Below are 24,073 nucleotides of genomic sequence, written 5' to 3'. Positions count from 1 at the left end.
GGGCTGTGGGAGGGTGCGTTTGCTAACAGCACGACATCGCCTGCAGCGTCCCATCTGGGCTGGTGAAAATATCGTTTGGACTCTAGACCAATGGAAAACCGAGGCCTGATACGATGAGTTCAGATTTCAGTTGGTAAGGGCTAATGGTAGCGTTCGAGTGTGGTGCAGACCCAGTGCTGTCATTGACCCGAGTTGCCAAAAAGGCACTGTGCAAGCTGATGGTGGCTCCATAACAGTGTCGGCAATGTTTAGATGCTAGGCTACTTCGATACCCATTCATGGACGTCATGTTCCAAAATAACGATGTATTTTTTTTATAGATGACAATGCACCATGTCACCAGGCCACATGAAACGTCCCCTTAGAAAAATTATTGAATTACTATGCTGATAAACCCCTTACGTTATTTGATTTTCAAACAGCTGAGTAAAACTGAACGTGCACAGACATTTCTCTCTTTACTTATTCTGATCAGCGCTAAACTGACACACAATATTTTTAGCGCAACGCAATCTGACTTTCAATAATCCCTACGAAAGGATGGCCGTGACTAACAATAACCTATACCTTTCATGAATCACTTACCTCACAAAAATCTTCGTTACTCGAACTACTGCAATACAGCGAGCGCCACTACTGCCAGCTGAATAAAAGATTCTAACTACTGAAGGCACTAACTACTGACAGGCATAGTTAGCAAATGAAATATTTCGATAGAGAACAAACAATGTATTTACCTTAATAGTGTTCAAAAGTCATTATATATACACACATCCAACTGCCCAACACTACAATAGCGAATATTTCAACAATGCCAACCAGCCACAGACTGCACACAGCAGAGTCAGTGATTTTCATACTGAGAGCTACGTGGTGTTACCAACATAAAAACCTAAACAGCCTACTTACACACAATTGTTCGCGACCGATTCGACAATTCGACCGTGTCGCTTGGCCATGCACACCGCCTAACATGAAACCCATTGTGCATTTATGGGACGTAATCGAGATGTCAGTACGTGCACAAAATCCGACGTGGGCAGCACTTTCGCAACTTTGGATGGTTATAAAAGCAGCGTGGCTCAATATTTCTGCAGGGGACTTCCAACAGCTTATTGAGTCCCCGCCATGTCGAGTTCTTGTGCTACCCTGGGTAAAAGGGTGTCCGACACGAAGTTAGGAGATATCCCAAGACCTTTGTCATACCAGTGTAAAACTACCTTCCTCAGAAGAAAAAGTAACACTAAAAAATATGATATGACATGGAAGTCATATGTAGGGGAAGGCGGGGCAAGATGGGGAAGCTAACTTTAAACCCTTACAAAAGGGACAAAAATAAACAAATTCAAGTAGGTTTGATTATCATTTGTTTACTTCATCATTGAATTACAATAGCATGCGTATAAACCTGCAAACTTGTTACATTTAGTTAGAAATATCTCGATTTGAAACATAATGTGGGGTAAGATGGGGAACTAGCATGGATTCATCTCCAAAGCTTAAATAAGGACTGGAATAACGAAATCATGTGCCGATAAGGTTTCGAAACGTGGTTCTGCGAATTGTAGAATCAGGTATTACGTTGTTTTTAGGCCTCTTACTTTCACATAGTACACAAGTGTGGGCAGCTTCGTCGTCATCACTTTTCTATCCCTGCACGAGTATCGTTGGCCCAGCGTCCGCAGCTAATACACCGTGTCCAGCCTCCTTCAGAAAGGTCATAGCAGTACAAACATTCTTCACTCTGTTCCTTGTTGGCATTCGACCTCAGTTTATTATCCTTTGAACATGAAGGGGTGGTTAAGACGTCAGTAACGTTAGTCACTTTTTCGTTGTCATTATGTCCTATTGTTGGTATCCCAGGTTTATTAAACGTCTTTGAGAAGAGTTTTCGTTTACACGCAGCACGTTTTGGGACTCCTTTTCGTTTAATTTCATCAGATAGTTCACTCCTATAAGGAGATTCGGTTAAAACAGCGGGTTTTCCACGCCTGTTAGATGGTTTCCTTTTGGTTTTTTTATCCACCTTTGGAATAGCTAAGACCGGCAGGGGTAAAATACAGGGAGCGAAAGGCTATTTACAATTTGTACAGAAACCAGATGGCAGTTATAAGAGTCGAGGGGCTTGAAATGGATGCAGTGGTTGGGAAGGGAGTAAGACAGGGTTGTAGCCTGTCCCCGATGTTGTTCAATCTGTATATTGAGCAAGCAGTAAAGGAACCAAAAGAAAAATTCGGAGTAGGTATTAAAATTCATGGAGAAGAAATAAAAACTTTGAGGTTCGCCGATGACATTGTAATTCTGTCAGAGACAGCAAAGGACTTGGAAGAGCAGTTGAATGGAATGGACAGTGTCTTGAAAGGAGGATATAAGATGAACATCAACAAAAGCAAAACAAGGATAATGGAATGTAGTCTAATTAAGTCGGGTGATGCTGAGGGAATTAGATTAGGAAATGAGACACTTAAAGTAGTAAAGGAGTTTTGCTATTTGGGGAGCAAAATAACTGATGATGGTCGAAGTAGAGAGGATATAAAATGTAGGCTAGCAATGGCAAGAAAAGCATTTCTGAAGAAGAGAAATTTGTTAACATCCATTATTGATTCAAGTGTCAGGAAGTCATTTCTGAAAGTATTCGTATGGAGTGTAGCCATGTATGGAAGTGAAACATGGACGATAACTAGTTTGGACAAGAAGAGAATAGAAGCTTTCGAAATGTGGTGCTACAGAAGAATGCTGAAGATAAGGTGGGTAGATCACGTAACTAATGAGGAGGTATTGAATAGGATTGGGGAGAAGAGAAGTTTGTGGCACAACTTGACTAGAAGAAGGGATCGGTTGGTAGGACATGTTTTGAGGCATCAAGGGATCACAAATTTAGCATTGGAGGGCAGCGTGGAGGGTAAAAATCGTAGAGGGAGACCAAGAGATCAATACACTAAGCAGATTCAGAAGGATGTAGGTTGCAGTAGGTACTGGGAGATGAAAAAGCTTACACAGGATAGAGTAGCATGGAGAGCTGCATCAAACCAGTCTCAGGACTGAAGACCACAACAACAACAACAAGACCATTTCAGCGCTGGTAACCTCAAAGCTAGACGAAACAGGGGCTTGATCGTCAGTTGTTAATTGTTCAGGTGTTTTACGTCTTGACAACATCTCTGGTATTTGGTCGTCCGTTTCTGTAACTTCAGATGTGTGAGCTTGATGAATGTCTGTAGTTGAAAAGGGAAGGTAATCACTTTCTTGAAACACATTTCTGTTTACAGGCCAAATGCCTGTTTTCTGAAACCCGTTCACTGCTGTGGATATTGTAGCTGAATGAATGAAGGCTTTGCCGAATAAACTTGCGATCTGATGCAGCGTAACAACTTTTCCAGGATGGGTGCGAAGCCACGATCTTAATTTCATCTTCGTAAAATTTACTGAGAGGTTTCATAAATGCCACGTCCAATGGTTGAAGACGGTGTGAGCAGTGTGGTGGCAAACACGGCAAGACAATCCCATTTTCGCGGGCCACATCTATCAGTTCTAAATTCTTGGTGTGCGTTTTGTGGCCGTCCAATATGAGAAGTATTAGTCTTTCCTTTGACGCTCCAGTAAATGCAATAAACTTCTTAAACCAAGTCAAAAATAGTTCTTTCGTCATCCAACCAGTTTCTTGGACTTCTGCCCGGGAACCAGGGGGCAGGCCAGTCTCAAACGCGTCTTGCATTCGTTTTCGAGGATAAATTAACATAGGTGGTACGTAGCACCCCGACGCTGAAACACAGATTTCTGCAGTCACAGTCTGGCCTCTTTCTGCTGAAGTAGCTGCTCCCACCTGTCTGCGCCCCTTCGAAGTAACGACCTTTGTGTGACCTTTTGGAATGACTGTTAAACCAGTCTCATCGCAATTGAGAATTCTGTCTCCCGTAAACTTGAATGTGTCTAACTGACTAACAAATCGAAAAACCGATCTACAGCAACTCGATTAAACCCCGTTGCTCGTGCAATTGATGTGGCCTCTGGTTTTCGTATTGTTAAAGTAGGATTTCGTGCAAGAAACCAATTTAACCAATCTCTTCCAGCAGATTTGGCTGCTGTATTAAATGGATGTTTGATGTTTCGTTCAGCTAGCTGAAAAGCAAGTTCACAAAGTTCTTTAAGTGTTAGGCCAAACTACTGTCCTTCCATCTGTGTTAGGTAGTCTTTAAGTTCTGCCTCTTGTTCTGGGGTAAACACACTAGTGATTGGTCCTAACCTTTTCACAACTGTATAGCCAGGATTAGCACTTTCTTTGCCACATGTCGTTCAATCGTTGTCTGTGGCACGTTGAACTGTCGGGCAGCCCTGAAAGAATCCATATGACCTTCTATAACAGCATTTACAGCACCTTTCATTGACTCCAATGACCAATCTTGCCTAGACGTTTGTCGCCGATACTCTCGAACCATCTGAAATAAAACACGTGGAACGTACTATTGAGTCAGATCATTCCTGGTAATCTATATTATGTAGTAAATACCATATTTCCAATAGTCAGTCGTTAAAGCATAGCAAGAATACTAACTTTGCTCATTTTGTGTATTTTTATTTACCATATAGCCTAAGGCATACTTTGTAATTAATTAGGAAACGTTGGAATAACGAATACCATTCTATTTACAATTGTATTCAACTTATAATGTACGTGTTCAAAACCTTGCCCCACCCCGTCTTGCCCCCTACCATGCTGTCAGGTTATGTTACGCCTACATGAACAGTATTCAGTGAACATTGACTACTGATACAGCATTTTACTGTTAATAAGACGTACTATTCAGTGCTATATATACAGTCTGGACAAATGTGCACGAAACACATGTTTTAGGACCTCGAAAGGTGTAAAACGTTGCAAATCAGTATAACAATTGTACGTACCTTGCAAAGCTCACAGAAACCGCCGTCAAACTAAGGTCCAGCAATGTCAACACACTGGGACCTGTGCATTGATGATGTTGACGTAGCTATCCACAGATGGCAGCGCTCTAACTGTAGCTTATAGCCCTTCCCCGTCTTGCCCCGCCCCCCGCATCTAGCCCCGCCTCCCCGTCTTGCCCCGCCTTCCCCTACAGCAAAAAGAAACAACAGAATTACGCACAGTGGAAATATAAAAAAAAATTACTTGTTCCGCATTGCGTGAAAAGAGAAACGGTGCCGTAAGGTATAGTTAACAGTAAAATGATCGATTTAAATGCCGTGGCGTAGCCATAAGGCGTAGTCAACAGTAAAATAATTCATATGAAATCTAACGACACGTTTATCATAGACAGAAGCAGACAACTAACAGGACAGAAGGCACAAACCAGCACATAAGTAACGGTGCCAACCCCGAAGGCACCTGCCATGTTAAAAAATTTACATTAAAACAGCATTACAGAAACAGTAGTGTAATAAAATTACTAAAAAGTATGCGAACCTATGGAAATGGAATTACGTGAGATTATGCTGAGGGAATTGAATTAGCAACTGGGACCGTAAACGTAGTAGATGCGTTTTACTATTTGAGCAGCAGAGTAACAAACGATGGTGGAAGTAGAGGTGATATGAAATGCATACTGGCAACAGCAAGAAAACCGTTCCTTAAAGAGACAAAATTAACATCTCTCATTGTGTATGTGTGTTCTGGTCTCTTTGTACTATTTCTTTTTTTTTTTTTATATCGCATTATATCTAGTCTTGTTTGTTACCCATGTTGTGTTAACACACTACTAGTAACAAAAGCAATTAAAACACTTCTTTCTCTCTCTTGCAGGTACGTAATCAGATTGGCCTCACTTACGCTTACGATAGCATAACGCTCCTGGTACGTCGTACGGTAAGTAAATATATGTAGTGTACGCACGGAACCTGCAATTCCTGTTACTTCTATTGTGCGGTTGCTAATACAGGTGACGTAAAGGCGATAAATAGAGGGGGAGCGCTACGAGATCGATCAGGTTATTTGTCGTGTAGCATCCGACAGCATTGCTTCCCCTTTCTTTTTATTGTTGTCATGGCCTACTGAGAACCACATGCAATAATTTCACTCCTCCTTCCTTTATTTCTTTCCAGTCCTTTTTCTTCTTTCCCTGTGATGGTGTCTTCTTTATACTGTACATAATGGGCCTGTCTTTTTCTTTGTTTATTCCTGCAGAGTCTTTGAAAGTGATGTGAGGAGGGCTTTGGTGTCGCGGGAAGGGGTGGGGGAGGGGGGAGAAGCAGCGGGTTACGCCCAGTCACGGACTTGCTCCCCAGACTTTACCCTTTTACGTACTGCATGTAACACGTGACGTATTGTGTTAGTGTTACAGGGGGAGGGGGGTGAAGGTGAGGACGAGAGAAACAAATACTGCGATGGTTCCTTTGACGAGAAGAAAAGAAAATGTCCAGGTACAAGTAGGACTCGCGCGCTCTGGAGGCTTCCGCAGAAACTTAATTATGTGCACAGAGACAGTTCGTCCATTCCGAGAATCACGCATGTCGACGTTTTTTGCCAGATATCAACATTGATACTGGCATTGTATCGGTCCAAGAAATTCCAAGACTTCCAAGAACCCTTTTAAGTTCGATGCCGGATAAATGACAAGCGAAATATTTTTTGTGTGATATAATTACAAATTCATCAACAATAGAAAAACGAGGATAATGGAATGTAGTCGAGTTAACTCAGGTGATGCTGAGGAATTAGATTAGGAAATGAGACACACAAAGTAGTAAAGGAGTTTTGCTGTTTGGGGAGAAAAATAACTGATGATGGTCGAAGTAGAGAGGATATAAAATGTAGACTGGCAATGGCAAGGAAAGCGTTTCTGAAGAAGAGAAATTTGTTAACATCGAGTATAGATTTAAGTGCCAGCAAGTCGTTTCAGAAAGTATTTGTATGGAGTGTAGCCATGTATGGAAGTGAAACATGGACGATAACTAGTTTGGACAAGAGAAAAGAAGGTTTCGAAATGTGGTGCTACAGAAGAATGCTGAAGATTAGATGGGTAGATCATATAACTAATGAGGAGGTATTGAACAGGATTTGGGAGAAGAGAAGTTTGTGGCACAACTTGACTAGAAGAAGGGATCGGTTGGTAGGACATGTTCTGAGGCATCAAGGGATCACCAATTTAGTATTGGAGGGCAGCGTGGAGGGTAAAAATTGTAGAGGAAGACCAAGAGATGAATACACTAAACAGATTCAGAAGGATGTAGGCTGCAGTACATGCTGGGGGATGAAGCAGCTTGCACAGTATATAGTAGCAGGAAGAGCTGCATCAAACCAGTCTCAGGACTGAAGACCACAACAACAACATAATTACAAATTAACAATTTTCTGATTTTTTTTTTTTTCCTTTGCTAGTATTGTGAAACTTGCTTCTTGCCAACATTTCATGGTTCTAGGTCAACGCGAAGTACCCTACGGGATTTGATGAATGAGTTTGCGAGTTTTAAAATATGTCGCATAAACAGCCCTATCTTTTGACTGCATTGACTTACAAGCATACACGGGGTGTTTATAAATGAATACGTGGTTTTAACGCTTTATATTTATTACATTAAACTAATGGTTATAAATGATATGTCAAATGAAAGAGCAACTCAGTTGTTTGGCACGAGTGCGCATGCGCAGCGCGCAATGCTTCCGCCGCAATACGCTATTGGTTGAACTTCACTGTACCCAAGCGCTGCATAGGCCGCAAGGAGCCCAATGACAGGGCTTGCTCTGCATTTCCTCCACGTTCACGTGACCTAGCGCCATGCCATTTTGTCCTTTGGGGATTCATCAAGGATCGTGTGTACGTGCCTCCGCTACCAGCAGACCTCCCTGAATTAAGAAACCGAATTGAAGCAGCTGTTGCTACAATCACCGAAGACACACTTACCAAGTTTGGGAAGAACTCGGCTATAGACTTCATGTGTGCCATGTGACAAACGGTGCACACATTGAACATTTATAAGGTTCTTGGTAAAACTGAGTTGCTCTTTCATTTGACATATCATTTATAACTGTAAGATTAATATAATAAATATTATAAAGCGTTAAAACCCCGATATTCATTTAAAAACACTCTGTATTTATGACACTGCCAAAAGACCTTAGAGCTTAGTATGTGAGAAGCATATATTTATGAGACTGCCAAGAGACCTTAGTGCTTAGTATGTGACGTAAATTTCATTTTGATACGTCAGCCCGTTCGTGAGAAAAGGGGTCTTCATAGATGGACGGACAGCCGACTAACGAACAACAAAAAAAGATTTCTTTTTTCGTAAGATATAATCACAAATTAACAAGTTTCGGATATTTTCCTTTAGGTGTACTGTGAAACCTTGCTTCTTGCCAGATTTAATTATTTCAGGTCAACGAACATACCCTATAGGTTTTGATGAGTCAGTTTGCACGTATCAAATTATGTGACATAAATACCCGTATCTTTTGATTGCATTGACGTAGAAAGTTCAATTTTTTACACCGCAGAGGGACCGTAGGCCTTAATACGTAGCGTAAATTAAGAGCTAAGGAGCTCAAATCAAAGAGCAGAAAATATTAAAGAAAATCCTCCACGGGAAGAATAAAAGTTGTTAGAACAGGTACAGCTTGTTGACATTAGACTCTAATGTCTGCTCTCAACAAGCTGTACCTGTTCTAACAACTTTTATCTCCTCACGGAGGATTTTATTTCACATTTTCCACTGTTTGACTTGAGCTGCGTAGCTCACCATGTTTATTCACAATTTTAACGTCACGTAATTTATGTGAATTTCTTATGTAAAAGATACCCGTGGTATCAAAACCTCATACAAGAGGGACTACATGTGTCAATTTTAACCGTGCTCGTCGAAGTTTTAACCCACCAATACTAGAGATGGGGACTATGGTTTCAGGAAACGGCATGCTTTTTGCGTTTATTATTTGACTCGACGTTAACTTGGTCCCACATCTGAAAGACCTACGAACGGAAGGCTTCCAGTCATCGAATATTTTGAAATGCCCTAGCGGGAAATCATGGGGAGCTGACAGGTGCCGCCTCCTGCAGTTTCATAGGTCATTTGTTCGATCACGTTTAGATTAGGGCAGCGTGTTCTGTGGATCAACCAGTATTTCCTATTTCAAGATTTTAAATTCTGTCCAACATGAGGGCATTCGGATATCGACTGGAGCCTTTCGGACCAGCCCACTTCAGAGTGTGTCTGCACCACCACTGTGGATTCGGCGACATACAATTTGGTTAGTCAGGCACTGAAAATCTCTTCATCACCTCAGTCATTAACATTTACTGCAGTGGCCCAACCCACCTTTGAATCGTTGTTCAGGAAACGGCCCCACGCGACCAAACCGACCGGCATACGTTCTGCTGACCGTTCCAAGGAACTGGATGTATCAGCCCTCCGGTTACACAGCCAGGGATGGAACGCATTGTTGTCTTCGGCGGCCCAAAGTGATCTACATCTACATTTATACTCCGCAAGCCACCCAACGGTGTGTGGTGGAGGTGTGTGACGCGGCACAAGAAAACTTGTACTCTGCATTATGTTTTTACAACTCTGTTTTCTTCTATTTTAAGTACGTACCACAGTTTCATCGTTGCTTATACAGATGGATCCCAGCAAGAGAGTGCCCTCGGCTGTTTCGCTGTTTTCTTGGATAGAGTTTTCAAAGTCCCTTTCCAGAAGAATTAACAAATTATGTTGCGGAGTTACATGACGTTGTGATGGTACTGAAGAGGATTCATAGACATCACCGTAGAGAGTTTCTTGTCTGCTCCGACTCGTTTAGTGCCCCACAAGCACTTCACCAAACGTATCCGGTAGACCAGCTGAATCAGCTCGTCCATGGCTCCTTACAGAGGCTCCAACACCGTGGCAAGATGATCTTTTGCTGAGCACCTGGCCTCATTGTGATATAGGCAAACGACTTAGCCGACAAAGCAGCCAAGGAAGCATTCCGGGATGGTGGTGTCCGTCAATGTCCCATCCCCTTGCAGGCCGTTATCTCATTCTCTGACAGACGCATCGTGTATCAGTGGGAGACTGAAAGGTTGAAGGTGACAGAAAACAAATTGCACTTGCTCAAATTGACCACGCCAGCACGGCGGACTTCATGTCAGCCTCACCGCTGGAAGGTCTAGGGCGCCTTATCACGATCCTCGCGGTATCCCCCGTCAGAGGTTCGAGTCCTCCCTCGGGCATGTGTGTGTACGTGTGTGTGTGTGTGTGTGTGTGTGTGTGTGTGTGTGTGTGTGTGTGTGTGTGTGTGTGTGTGTGCGTGTGTGTGTTGTCCTTAGCGTAAGTTAGTTTAAATTAGCTTAAGTAGCGTGTAAGCTTAGGTACATATTACCTTAGCAGTTTGGTTCCATAAGACCTTACCACAAATTTCCAAAAAAACATTTCACCGCTGGAAATTCTGCTTACCAGGCCTTGCATCGCATCGGACCTAGCACTTTGACACACGGATTCCTTCTCCGGCGGGAGGATCTACTACTGTCAGGCTTGTGGTGTGCCTCTTTCAGCTCAGGACGTTTTGGAAACGTGTGTCTCATATACTGATATCAGGGCAGCCCTTAGTTTCGACGATCTGCTCACCATCCTCGCAGATACTGATTCCATGGTTACAAGGCCTCGTCCCTAAATTGGTGGGGAAGGGACGCAGACTTTAACTCCGTATGTGGGAATTCTGCTACCTAGACAGTAGAATAACCAATGAAGGACGGAGCAAGGACGACATAAAAGCAGACTAGCAATGGCAAAAAGTGCATTCGTGGCCAAATATCTGCTAATATCAAATATCGGCCTTAATGTGAGGAAGAAATGCCTGAGAATGTGCGTCTGGAGTACATCATTGTACGGTAGTGAAGCATGGACTGTGGGAAAACCGGAACAGAAGAGACTCGAAGCATTTGAGATGTGGTGCTACAGACGAATGATGAAAATTAGGTGGACTAATAAGGTAAGGAATGAGGCTGTAAATTCAACTAAATACTTAGGGATTACAATTACAAATAATCTAAATTGGAACGATGACATAGATAATATCGTGGGTAGAGCAAACCAAAGACAGCGATTCATTGGCAAAACACTTAGAAGGTGCAACAAGTCTACTAAACAGACTGCTTACACCACGCTTATCCGCCCTATTCTGGAGTATTGCTGTGCGGTGTGGGATCCGCATCAGGTGGGACTGACGGATACAAAGAAGGGCAGCTCGTTTTGTATTATCGCGAAGTAGGGGAGATAGTACTACAGACATGATACGTGAATTGGAGTGGCAGTCATTAACACAAAGGCGTTTTTCGTTGCGACGGGATTTTTCTCATGAAATTTGAGTCCCCAGTTTTCTCCTCAGATTGCGAAAATATTCTGTTGGCATCCACCTACATAGGGAGAAATGATCGACACGATAAAATTAGAGAAATCAGGGCTCGCACAGAAAAATGTAAGCGCTCGTTTTCCCCGTGTGCCGTTCGAGAGTGGAACGGTAGAGAGGCAGCTTGAAGGTGGTTCATTGAACCCTCTGCCAGGCACTTTATTGTGAATAGCAGAATAATCACGTAGATGTAGAATCGGAGAGGAAAGAACTGTGTGGAAAACACTGATAAAGAGAAGGGACAGCATGATAAGACATTGTTAACATGGAATGACTTCAATGGTACTAGAGGGAGCTATAGAGGGAAGGAACTGTTGAGGAAGACTGAGATTGGAATACATCCAGCAAATAATTGAGGACATCGGTTGCAAGTGCTACACTGAGATGAAGAGGTTGTCACAGGAGAGAAATTCGTGGCGGGCCGCATCAAACCAGTCAGAAGACTGATTGAAACAAAAAGTGGGACAGACTTCGTCCCCACCCCTGAGATTGGCATGCTGAATTTTCGTCAGGGCGCTGATGACCATAATGTAGAGCGCCGCTCATCTAAAACAATAATAACAACCATCATCATCAAGGAAACCTAATTAAGGATTTTACATTAGACTTAAGCAACAGTTTGGCTGTAAACATACTATGGGGTCGTCCAGAGATAGTGACCGGGCCAAATATCTCAAACGAAAAACAACAAATCTGTTCGAGCGTGACGGGGGAAAACAGATGGCGCTATGGGTGGCCCACTAAATGGCGCTGCCGTAGGTCAGATTGATAGAAACCGCATTAAAAAGAAAAAAAAAACAGGTACCCCATTTTTATTACATATTCGTATGTTGTTGTGGTCTTCAGTCCTGAGACTGGTTTGATGCAGCTCTCCATGCTACTCTATCCTGTGCAAGCTTCTTCATCTCCCAGTACCTACTGCAACCTACATCTTTCTGAATCTGCTTAGTGTATTGATCTCTTGGTCTCCCTCTACGATTTTTACCCTCCACGCTGCCCTCCAATGCTAAATTTGTGATCCCTTGATGCCTCAAAACATGTCCTACCAACCGATACCTTCTTCTAGTCAAGTTGTGCCACAAACTTCTCTTCTCCCCAATTCTGTTCAATACCTCCTCATTAGTTATGTGATCTACCCACCTTATCTTCAGCATTCTTCTGTAGCACCACATTTCGAAAGCTTCTATTCTCTTCTTGTCCAAACTAGTTATCGTCCATGTTTCACTTCCATACATGGCTACACTCCATACAAATACTTTCAGAAACGACTTCCTGACACTTAAATCTATACTCGATGTTAACAAATTTCTCTTCTTCAGAAACGATTTCCTTGCCATTGCCAGTCTACATTTTATATCCTCTCTACTTCGACCATCATCAGTTATTTTACTCCCAAAATAGCAAAACTCCTTTACTACTTTAAGTGTCTCATTTCCTAATCTAATCCCCTCAGCATCACCCGATTTAATTTGACTACATTCCATTATCCTCGTTTTGCTTTTGTTGATGTTCATCTTATATCCTCCTCTCAAGACACTGTCCATTCCGTTCAACTGCTCTTCCAAGTCCTTTGCTGTCTCTGACAGAATTACAATGTCATCGGCGAACCTCAAAGTTTTTACTTCTTCTCCGTGAATTTTAATACCTACTCCGAATTTTTCTTTTGTTTCCTTTACTGCTTGCTCAGTATACAGTTTGAATAACATCGGGGAGAGGCTACAACCCTGTCTCACTCCTTTCCCAACCACTGCTTCCCTCTCATGCCCCTCGACTCTTACAACTGCCATCTGGTTTCTGTACAAATTGTAAATAGCCTTTCGCTCCCTGTATTTTACCCCTGCCACTTCCAGAATTTGAAAGAGAGTATTCCAATTAACATTGTCAAAAGCTTTCTCTAAGTCTACAAATGCTAGAAACGTAGGTTGGCCTTTTCTTAATCTTTCTTCTAAGATAAGTCGTAAGGTTAGTATTGCCTCACGTGTTCCAACATTTCTACGGAATCCAAACTGATCTTCCCCGAGGTCCGCTTCTACCAGTTTTTCCATTCGTCTGTAAAGAATTCGCGTTAGTACTTTGCAGCTGTGACTTATTAAACTGATAGTTCGGTAATTTTCACATCTGTCAACACCTGCTTTCTTTGGGATTGGAATTATTATATTCTTCTTGAAGTCTGAGGGTATTTCGCCTGTCTCATACATCTTGCTCACCAGATGGTAGAGTTTTGTCATGACTGGCTCTCCCAAGGCCGTCAGTAGTTCTAATGGAATGTTGTCTACACCCGGGGCCTTGTTTCGACTCAGGTCTTTCAGTGCTCTGTCAAACTCTTCACGTAGTATCTTATCTCCCATTTCTTCTTCATCTACATCCTCTTCCATTTCCATAATATTGTCCTCAAGTACATCGCCCTTGTATAAACCCTCTATATACTCCTTCCACCTTTCTGCCTTCCCTTCTTTGCTTAGAACTGGTTTGCCATCTGAGCTCTTGATATTCATGCAAGTGGTTCTCTTCTCTCCGAAGGTCTCTTTAATTTTCCTGTAGGCAGTATCTATCTTACCCCTAGTGAGATAAGCCTCTACATCCTTACATTTGTCCTCTAGCCATCCCTGCTTAGCCATTTTGCACTTCCTGTCGATCTCATTTTTGAGACGTTTGTATTCCTTTTTGCCTGCTTCATTTACTGCATTTTTATATTTTCTCCTTTCGTCAATTAAATTCAATATTTCTTCTGTTACCCAAGGATTTCTATTAGCCCTCGTCTTTTTACCTACTTGATCCTCTGCTGCCTTCACTACTTCATCCCTCAAAGCTACCCATTCTTCTTCTACTGTATTTCTTTCCCCCATTCCTGTCAATTGTTCCATTATGCTCTCCCTGAAACTCTCTACAACCTCTGGTTCTTTCAGTTTATCCAGGTCCCATCTCGTTAAATTCCCGCCTTTTTGCAGTTTCTTCAGTTTCAATCTGCAGTTCATAACCAATAGATTGTGGTCAGAATCCACATCTGCCCCTGGAAATGTCTTACAATTTAAAACCTGGTTCCTAAATCACTGTCTTACCATTATGTAACTTATCTGATACCTTTTAGTATCTCCAGGATTCTTCCAGGTATACAACCTTCTTTCATGATTCTTGAACCAAGTGTTAGCTATGATTAAGTTATGCTCTGTGCAAAATTCTACAAGGCGGCTTCCTCTTTCATTTCTTCCCCCCAATCCATATTCACCTACTATGTTTCCTTCTCTCCCTTTTCCTACTGACGAATTCCAGTCACCCATGACTATTAAATTTTCGTCTCCCTTCACTACCTGAATAATTTCTTTTATCTCGTCATACATTTCATCAATTTCTTCATCATCTGCAGAGCTAGTTGGCATATAAACTTGTACTACTGTAGTAGGCATGGGCTTTGTGTCTATCTTGGCCACAATAATGCGTTCACTATGCTGTTTGTAGTAGCTAACCCGCACTCCTATTTTTTTATTCATTATTAAACCTACTCCTGCATTACCCCTATTTGATTTTGTATTTATAACCCTGTAATCACCTGACCAAAAGTCTTGTTCCTCCTGCCACCGAACTTCACTAATTCCCACTATATCTAACTTCAACCTATCCATTTCCCTTTTTAAATTTTCTAACCTACCTGCCCGATTAAGGGATCTGACATTCCACGCTCCGATCCGTAGAATGCCAATTTTCTTTCTCCTGATAACGACGTCCTCTTGAGTAGTCCCCGCCCGGAGATCCGAATGGGGGACTATTTTACCTCCGGAATATTTTACCCAAGAGGATGCCATCATCATTTAATCATACAGTAAAGCTGCATATTCGTATAGTACGTAAATAAATAGAAATGTTTTTATTTGACACATTTGTTTCGCTTTCTGATGGATGGCGCTGTAATATTCTAACAGTTATAATATGTTTGAGCCATTTACATCAACAGTTGGTAGCCACGTGGTTTCTTAAATTAGAACATAAAAAGTAGTCACGATTGGACTTTATTTCTGTTGTTCCAGTGTGATACATTTACTCCTGTGACCTTATCATAAATTATGGGGACGCATACTGTTACTGCGAGAGCAACCGTAACAATGCCATTAATGTAATAAATGCTCAAAATGACGTCCTTCAACTTCAATGCGTTTGGCAATACGCGTAACGAAATTCCTCTCAACAGTGAGTAGATCGCCTTCAGTAACTGTCGCACATGCATTGACAATGCGCTGACGTATGATTTCAGGCGTTGTCGGTGGATCACGATAACAAATATCTTTCAATTTATCCCAAAAGAAAGAAGTCCGGAGATGTAAGGTCCGGTGAATGTGCAGGGCACGTTATGGTGCTTCCGCGACCAATCCACCTGTCATTAAATATTCTATTTCATACCGCTTCAACTGCACGTGAGCAATGTGCCAGACATCGATCGTGTTGAAAGTACATCAGCACTCTGTCGTGAAGTGAAACACCTTGTAGTAGAATCGGTAAAACATTAATTAAAAAATTTAGATTTCCATAGATAAAGTAAGGGCCAATTAGATGTCCTCCCATACATTAACCCGCCAGGGTCGCTGATGTTCCACTTGTAGCAGCTATCGCCGATTTTCCGTAGCGAAGTAGAGAGGATATAAAACGTAGACAAGCAATGGCAAGGAAAGCGTTTCTGAAGAAGAGAAATTTGTTAACATCAAGTATAGATTTAAGTGTCAGGAAGTCGTTTCTGAAAGTATTTGTATGGATTGTAGCCATGTATGGAAGTGAAACGAGGACGATAAATAGTTTAGAGAAGAAGAGAATAGAAGCTCTCGAAGTGTGGTGCTACAGAAGAATGCTGAAGATTAGATGGTTAGATCACGTAACTAATGAGAAGGTACTGAACAGAACTGGGGAGAAGAGGAATTTATGGCACAACTTGACCACAAGAAGGGATCGGTTGGTAGGGCATGTTCTGAGACATTGAGGGATCACCAATTTAGTATTGGAGGGCAGCGTGGAGGGTAAAAATCGTAGAGGGAGACCAAGATATGAATACACTAAACAGATTCAGAAGGCTGTAGGTTGCAGTAGGTACTGGGAGATGAAGAAGCTTGCACAGGATAGAGTAGTCTGCAGAGCTGCATCAAACCAGTCTCTGGACTGAAGGCCACAACCACAACAACAACAACGAATATGCAATAAAAATGGGGGAACCAATTTTAAAAATTGCAGTTGCTATCAATTTGACCTATGGCAGAGCGATCCTGTGGGCCATCCAAAGCGCCATCCGTTTTCCCCTGTCACGCTCGAACAGATTTGTTCTTCTTATCTTTTCGTTTGATGCTAATTTCGTGAGATCTTTGGCCCGGTTACTATCAATGGACCACCCTGTATCTTGGAAAAAATTAATCGTGTTTTCCTCTCTAATGCGACCTTGCGCACTTGCCGGCCGAAGTGGCCGTGCGGTTAAAGGCGCTGCAGTCTGGAACCGCAAGACCGCTACGGTCGCAGGTTCGAATCCTGCCTCGGGCGTGGATGTGATGTCCTTAGGTTAGTTAGGTTTAACTAGTTCTAAGTTCTAGGGGACTAATGACCTCAGCAGTTGAGTCCCATAGTGCTCAGAGCCATTTGAACCATTTGAACCTTGCGCACTTTTTCGTCGTCTGACCTTGTTCGCGCAGCCTTAGTTTTCTCCAGCAAGGGTCGTAGTGCCCCACTATAAACTGTCCGGAATTAACGATTCACTCCGACGCGCCTTGAGGCACAGAGCGCCTGTCCTGCTGTCTGTTTGGAGGCCCGCCAGAGCCGCTCTGGCACAGCGGCGGCCGCGGGAGGCGCCAACAAACTGACGCACACGCCGTGAACCGGGCACCCAATGTTGGCAGAGCCCGGGCCCGCTGTAAACACGCGGCATGTTCCAGCTACTCTGCTGTCGTCAGCAGCTGCGGTTTAAAGCCACAGTGGTACAGACAGGGGCAGGCAGCTTCGCGTGCTGTTTACTGCAGGCGCCTGTCTAAACAGTTTCAGCAGCGACTGGGCTCACGTTCTCTCTTAACACAAAGCTAAGCCCCACTTGTATACTGTACGACGGTCACCTTTATCAAGTATTCCCGAGCGACCACTAGGGGGGCAGTACTGAGATGTGACACTCCTACCTGCTCAAAGCTTGTCATTTGTGGCTAGTTGCCGCGTAGGATTAGCCGAGCGGTCTGAGGCGCTGCGGTCGTAGACAGTGCGGCTGATCCCGGCGGAGGTTCGAGTCCTCCCTCGTGTGTGTGTGTGTGTGTGTGTGTGTGTGTGTGTGTGTGTGTGTGTGTTTGTCCTTAGGATAATTTAGGTTAAGTAGTGTGTAAGCTGAGGGACTGATGACCTTAGCACTTAAGTCCCATAAGATTTCACACACACATGAACATTTTTGTGGCTAGTTTCTTTACAGTTTATTGTGAAAAATTGAGGTTTCACTAAAGACCTTTACAAAATTTCTTTACTACGAGAGGTGATCAGTAACTAAGGCAGCAAGGCCTTTTTTCCTCGGCCAATTACCGTTGAAAAAATACGGAATTTGTTGAGGGACACAGTGGTATATTCCCGGTTGAGCTCGTATGATTTCGTGAAGTTCTGATTGGTGGCGGCGCTATAGGTAACCTTCAGTATGGCATCTGTAACGGGACTGCATTCCAAGCAGAGACCTGTCATTGAGTTTCTCTTGCCGGGAAACCAGAGCATCGCAGGTATTTATAGGGGCTGGCAGTCAACAAAAGCGCGGTGAGTCGTTTGGCGAGGTGTCTGTCATCATCGAAAAAGGTCGTGCAGACCTTGAGACTTCCCCTTGGAAAAAATATATGAATTACTGTGTTGATAAACCCCTTACGTTATTTTCTTTTCAAACAGCTGAGCAAAACTGAACCTACTCAGACATTACTCTCTTTACTTATTCTGATCAACACTAAACTGACACACAATATTTTTAGCGCAACGCAATCTGACTTTCAATAATCCCTACACAGGCGCTGCAGTCTGGAACCGCAAGCCCGCTACGGTCGCAGGTTCGAATCCTGCCTCGGGCATGGATGTTTGTGATGTCCTTAGGTTAGTTAGGTTTAACTAGTTCTAAGTTCTAGGGGACTAATGACCTCAGCAGTTGAGTCCCATAGTGCTCAGAGCCATTTGAACCAATCCCTACATAAGAATGGGCCTGACTAACAATAACCTATACCTTTAATGAATCACTTACCTCACAAAAATCTTTGTTACTCAAACTACAGCAATACAGCGAGCGCCAATACTGCCAGCTAAATAAAAGATTCTAACTACTGAAGTCACTAACTACTGATAGGCCTAGTCAGCAAATGAAAGACTTTGATAGAGAACAAACAATGTATTTACCTTAATAGTGTTCAAAAGTCATGATATATATATCAGTTCATGATACCCAGTCTTACAAATTTACTCTCTCTGACGGACACACGTCCAGACCGTCCGCTCTCAAAACTCCGCCATCTCACTCCCCACATCGACCACTGCTGGCGGCTCACCTTCAACTGCGCAACGCTACGCGCTGTTTGCATCCATCTGCCCAACACTAGAACATTCCAACAATGCAAACCAGCCACAGACTGCACACAGCACAGTCAGTGATTTTCACACAGAGCGCTACGTGGCGTTACCAACATAAAAACGTAAACAGCCTACTTAGAAGGTGCTATAATTTCGTGAAGTTCTGATCGGTGGCGGCGCTATAGGTAACCTTCAGTATGGCATCTGTAACGGGACTGTATTCCAAGCAGAGACCTGTTATTGAGTTTCTTTTGCGGGGAACCAGAGCATCGCAGCTATTTATAGGGGCTGGCAGTCAACAAAAGCGCGGTGAGTCGTTGGTCGAGGTGTCCGTCACCATCGCAAAAGGTCGTGCAGACCTGTCCGATCTCCCGCGTGCTGGCCGGCCGCTCACAGCTGTGACTCCTGGAGTGACCGGCCGCTATGGCCGAGCGGTTCTAAGCGCATCAGTCCGGAACCGCGCTGCTGCTACGGTCGCAGGTTCAAATCCTGCCTCGGGCATGGATGTGTGTGATGTCCTTAGATTAGTTAGGTGTAATTAGTTCTAAGTTCTAGGCGACTGATGACCGCAGAAGTTAAGTCGCATAGTGCTCAGAGCCATTTGAACCATTTTTTGCAGCCACAAGAGTGGGCAATAATATGGTGTACTAGAATCCTGAGCAAAACTAGACTGTTTTCCAGGGGAAAAAAGTGTTGCGTTACTTATTGAACGCCTCTCGTACTATTGAGATGGCCTAACGAAAATGTTACAGAACGCGTTGTTCAGCTTTTAGGAATCAGCAGCGTTCAGAAAACATAGTTTACAAATGTTTTTCGCAGTTTCTTTGAGGTCGTCCTTCCATCACCAATTAATTTCGTAATAAAAGAGCTAACCCAAGAAACAATTTAGCATTTCTGCTGTCATCCAGAGAGTTCAGAATAAAATTTCAGCAACACCGTCGATGGTAGATACACGTCTGACACATTCCACCACCGTTGACATATTACTGTGCTTTTCCTGAAGACAGTGATTCCAATTAAAGAATATCAAATTCTTGGTAACAGCTTTGTTAATTAGTGTGTTCTTGATCTTTTCGAATCAATAGTGCTTATTTTATTTCGTAACTGGTGTAAAAAAATTATTTATGTATTTCAACTCTGTAAAATCGCGTTCTCAGCAGCTGACAGTTTTTGCCAGTGTTGTTGATAGTGTAAGGTAGTCAGGCCTTGATCAGGGGGGTGGGGGGAGGTAAACCGGGGTACCTGCCCCGGGCGGCAATTTTAGCGGGCGCCAAATTCATATTCTTGAAGAAAAAAAGATTGGTTCACAAAGCGCCTAGCATACGCGCACGTTGGTCTATCGATTATTCATATGATTTTGAAACGCATCCTTGTTCGTTTTTGAACACATTCTAAGCCGATTTCTGATTTCTCGCATAGTGTACGTGATGAGTCTGCCAGGGGAGTCTCCGTCGCATCAAGAAACTTCCGCTCAGACAAAAGGCTAGGGGGCTACACGAGCTGAGCCGTATAAACCGCATCGGGCGAATAATAATAACTGTTTCCTAATGTGGTTGATTGGGTGTGCGAAAAATAAGCATTGTTATAATCACTAGCGAAATCCATAGATTCAGACTACCACAGTGGAAATAAACGAATAAGAGGAATAACAGGTAAGAGAGATTACATATTAATGCTCTCGGTGTATCCAAGAAAATGAAGTTTTGACAGAAAATTTTGCCACATCGCTACACTACTAAGGGACAGTTCTACAGTCCCCGGTTAGCGGCCGCTTAAGTTATGTTCTCGGAATAGCGCGGAAAACGCATTGTACAAACACGTAATAACGCCTAACCGGAGAATAATGCGGGATTACTGAACCGGTGATTCGGACAGGGTTAGTGAAGTTAACCGAGAATAAGTTTTAAAAATGGCAGGAATAGTTACAGAATTAATATGAGAAGTTTGTTTGTTAGAACGAGGAAGGAGAAGAAACGGGGCATCTTACAAATCATATGGAAGAATATGACGACTCCAAATTTATATAAAAATTTCGCACTACTACTTTTCCATCTGATTCTTGAGAAACTGGAGCGTATGAATGAAATGTGAAACTGTTTCTTAACGAAAAGTTTTTCGCTTGTAATAGGCCTAATACGCATTTGATATTGGTACTGCGTGAATTATATTCTGTCGTGTTGTTTACGTAAATGAGGTAGGTAAAAATGACCATTTGTGCCAAAACAGTCTCGCTTAGTTGGCGTGTTTTAGAATTGCTGCAGCATTACAGAGCCCTATGTCATTTTATTAAGCAGACAGTGACAAAACAGATACAATCAACTCGAGATACGACACCCCTCTTGGGCACTATTCGTATTAACAACTTTCTCAGTATTAGACAACGATATTTTCATTTTCCATGCAGCAAAACGCTTGACTAGCTTTCATGAGGTAATAGATTCTTTCACAGAAAGGAAAGCACTGCGTGTAAAGCTGTAGCAAGATTAGAGAGGAAAAAATGCTGGGACCTGAGGATTGTTTGTCTCTCGTCTTTACTGGTTTTATGTTTCCTATATTTAATTTTATGTTACACAAAAGAGAAAGTTATCAGGTAATAGGCAATAAAGATTGGAGATTATCTGAAGAGTTTTCATTCTCCCCGCCACAAATAATCCCACCTAGCAATAATTCCAAGGTTTTTTTTTAAAGGAGGATAGGATGTCAGACCGGCCGACTGGAAGTAGGAGAGGCACCACAGGACATATTAATTTTCACTCTACTGAATACATGTTTGTAGGCTTCGATTACAAAATATACAAGTTTGAGCTTGTAACGATTCATGTTGAATGTTACTTAAGTTTATTCTGCTTGGTCCATTGATGAATGAATTGGAAATTTTCATGCTTCACAAAAAAAATTATTTACATTAATTGACATCCCAACTGCACACTCGCCATGTAAACAAAACACGGAAATATTTCACTGATCTCTTTGATTTCCAAGAATAACTTCAAAACTGACTGACAAAACCAGAACTCAATAACTAACTCTTAGCCTCGCTGCATCGCTTTATAGAGAGTTTTAAGAATAACTTCCAAAATAAAGCATTATTAATTTTGTCCAAGTTAGATGTTACAATTAAAATTTACAAAATGTAAAGAAACTAATGTTACAGCCGAATAAGGTATGAAGTACAATATTCAGTGACAATCTTTTATGGTAAATCTTTGGTTTTCCATAAGAAAATCATTCTGAACCTTAATTACAATAATATCTCTTGTATTATTTTAGTTACGTAATTAATTACAGCGTGGATTTGGTTACTAAGATGTGATGGTAGTACAGAGCTCGTACTTTATCCGATTAAATATGTAAGTAGGCTGTTTATGTTTTCTCTATGTAAGTAGGCTGTTTATGTTTTCTTATTGGCAACGTTACGTAGCGCTCAATATGAAAATCACTGGCTGTGCTGTGTGCAGTCTGTGGCTAGTTTGCATTGTTGTCTGCCATTGTAGTGTTGGGCAGCGGCAGCTGGATGTGAACAGCGCGTAGCGTTGCTCAGTTGGAGGTGAGCCGCCAGCAGTGGTGGATGTGGGGAGAGAGATGGCGGAGTTTTGAAATTTGTCATGAACTGCTATATTTATATATGATGATATCAAGGTAAATACATTGTTTGTTCTCTATTAATATCTTTCATTTGCTAACTATCCCTATCAGTAGTTAGTGCCTTCCATAGTTTGAATCATTTATTTAGCTGGCAGTAGTGGCGCTCGCTGTATTGCAGTAGCTTGAGCAGCGAAGATTTTTGTGAGGTAAGTGATTTGTGAAAGGTATAGTTTAATGTTAGTCAGGGCCATTCTTTTGTAGGGAATTTTGAAAGTCAGATTGCGTTGCGCTAACAAAATATTGTGTGTCAGTTTAAGCACAGTCATGTATAATTGTTCAAAAGGGGACGTTTCAAATACATAGAACTTGCAAATAATGCCACAAATTCTGCAAAATTAGAAAAATGTGATATGTGAACAACTGGAGAGTTACTTAGAAATGTAATTACAAAGAATACAGAGGAAGACATAAAAATAAATAACAAATGAAAATACATCGCTTGGTAATAACTTTTAAGCTGTTTCTCAAGACAGTGTGTTCTTTTGTTACTGGGTTTTTAGATTACCATTTTGTTAATTAGAAGCATTGATTTTTGATGCTAACATATCTGCAGGCTCTAGTTATTTATTGCTAAGGACTTATTACTTCAATTTCTCGATTAGTTACTTAATTTAGTATACGTACATAATTTTATCAATGACAACAACCCACCGATATTTACGACAATGCACGTCCTTCTAGAGAATTCCAAATGCCTTCGCAATGAATATCAAGTTTTTATCAAATAGGACAGAATTATAGGCACACATACAAGGGCTTAGGATGCACTGAATTGTCTGATAACTATCCGGATGCATATAAAAAAAGGTGGTATGGGACATTGGAATATGAGTCCTGTGGGAGGCTGTACCGTTATAAGTTCCACACAGGGAAATACAGTGACGTGCAATAGAAGAATGCTGTGTGAAGAGGCTTGGCACTTCACTTTGGCACTCTTAAGACCAAATAATGTGTCTTAAATTTCCTTGAACATATATGTTTTATATATCAAATTGTTCAGAAATATGTGCGCTACAAAATTAACATATTTTTGAAAAATCGGTTATTTTTTTAAATTTTGGACGTATTTCAAATGCCCGAGTGGGAGGAGGAGGGGGATGGGGGGCGGCGCCACTATCAAGTTTTTGCCCGGGTTCGGAAATATGCTAGATTCGGCGCCGGTGGTCGTTTCATTATATCGAAGGTTTGACAAATCTACGCTACTGGCCATTAAAATTGCTACACCAAGAAGATGACGTGCTACAGACGCGAAATTTTACCGACAGGAAGAAGAAGCTGTGATATGCAAATGATTAGCTTTTCAGAGTATTCACAATAGGTTGGCGCCGGTGGCGACACCTACAACGTGCTGACATGAGGAAAGTTTCCAACCGATTTCTCATACACAAACAGCAGTTGACCGGCGTTGCGTGGTGAAACGTTGTTGTGATGCCTCGTGTAAGGAGGAGAAATGCGTACCATCAAGTTTCCGACTTTGATGAAGGTCGGATTGTAGCCTATCGCGATTGCGCTTTATTGTATCGCGACATCGCTGTTCGC

At 42.2% G+C, this 24,073-nt stretch overlaps 1 protein-coding gene across 2 annotated transcripts in view; it reads left to right on the top strand.

Moving 5' to 3' along the window:
• The window catches only part of LOC124718828 (protein draper), a 403,131-nt gene that overhangs the window by 186,819 nt on the left and 192,239 nt on the right, over positions 1–24,073 (top strand). The gene's annotated exons all lie outside the window — the stretch shown is intronic.

This window comes from Schistocerca piceifrons, chromosome 10 (genome assembly GCF_021461385.2).
Source record: "Schistocerca piceifrons isolate TAMUIC-IGC-003096 chromosome 10, iqSchPice1.1, whole genome shotgun sequence".
Taxonomy (NCBI): domain Eukaryota; kingdom Metazoa; phylum Arthropoda; class Insecta; order Orthoptera; family Acrididae; genus Schistocerca; species Schistocerca piceifrons.
This window is presented reverse-complemented; position numbering and strand designations above follow the sequence as displayed.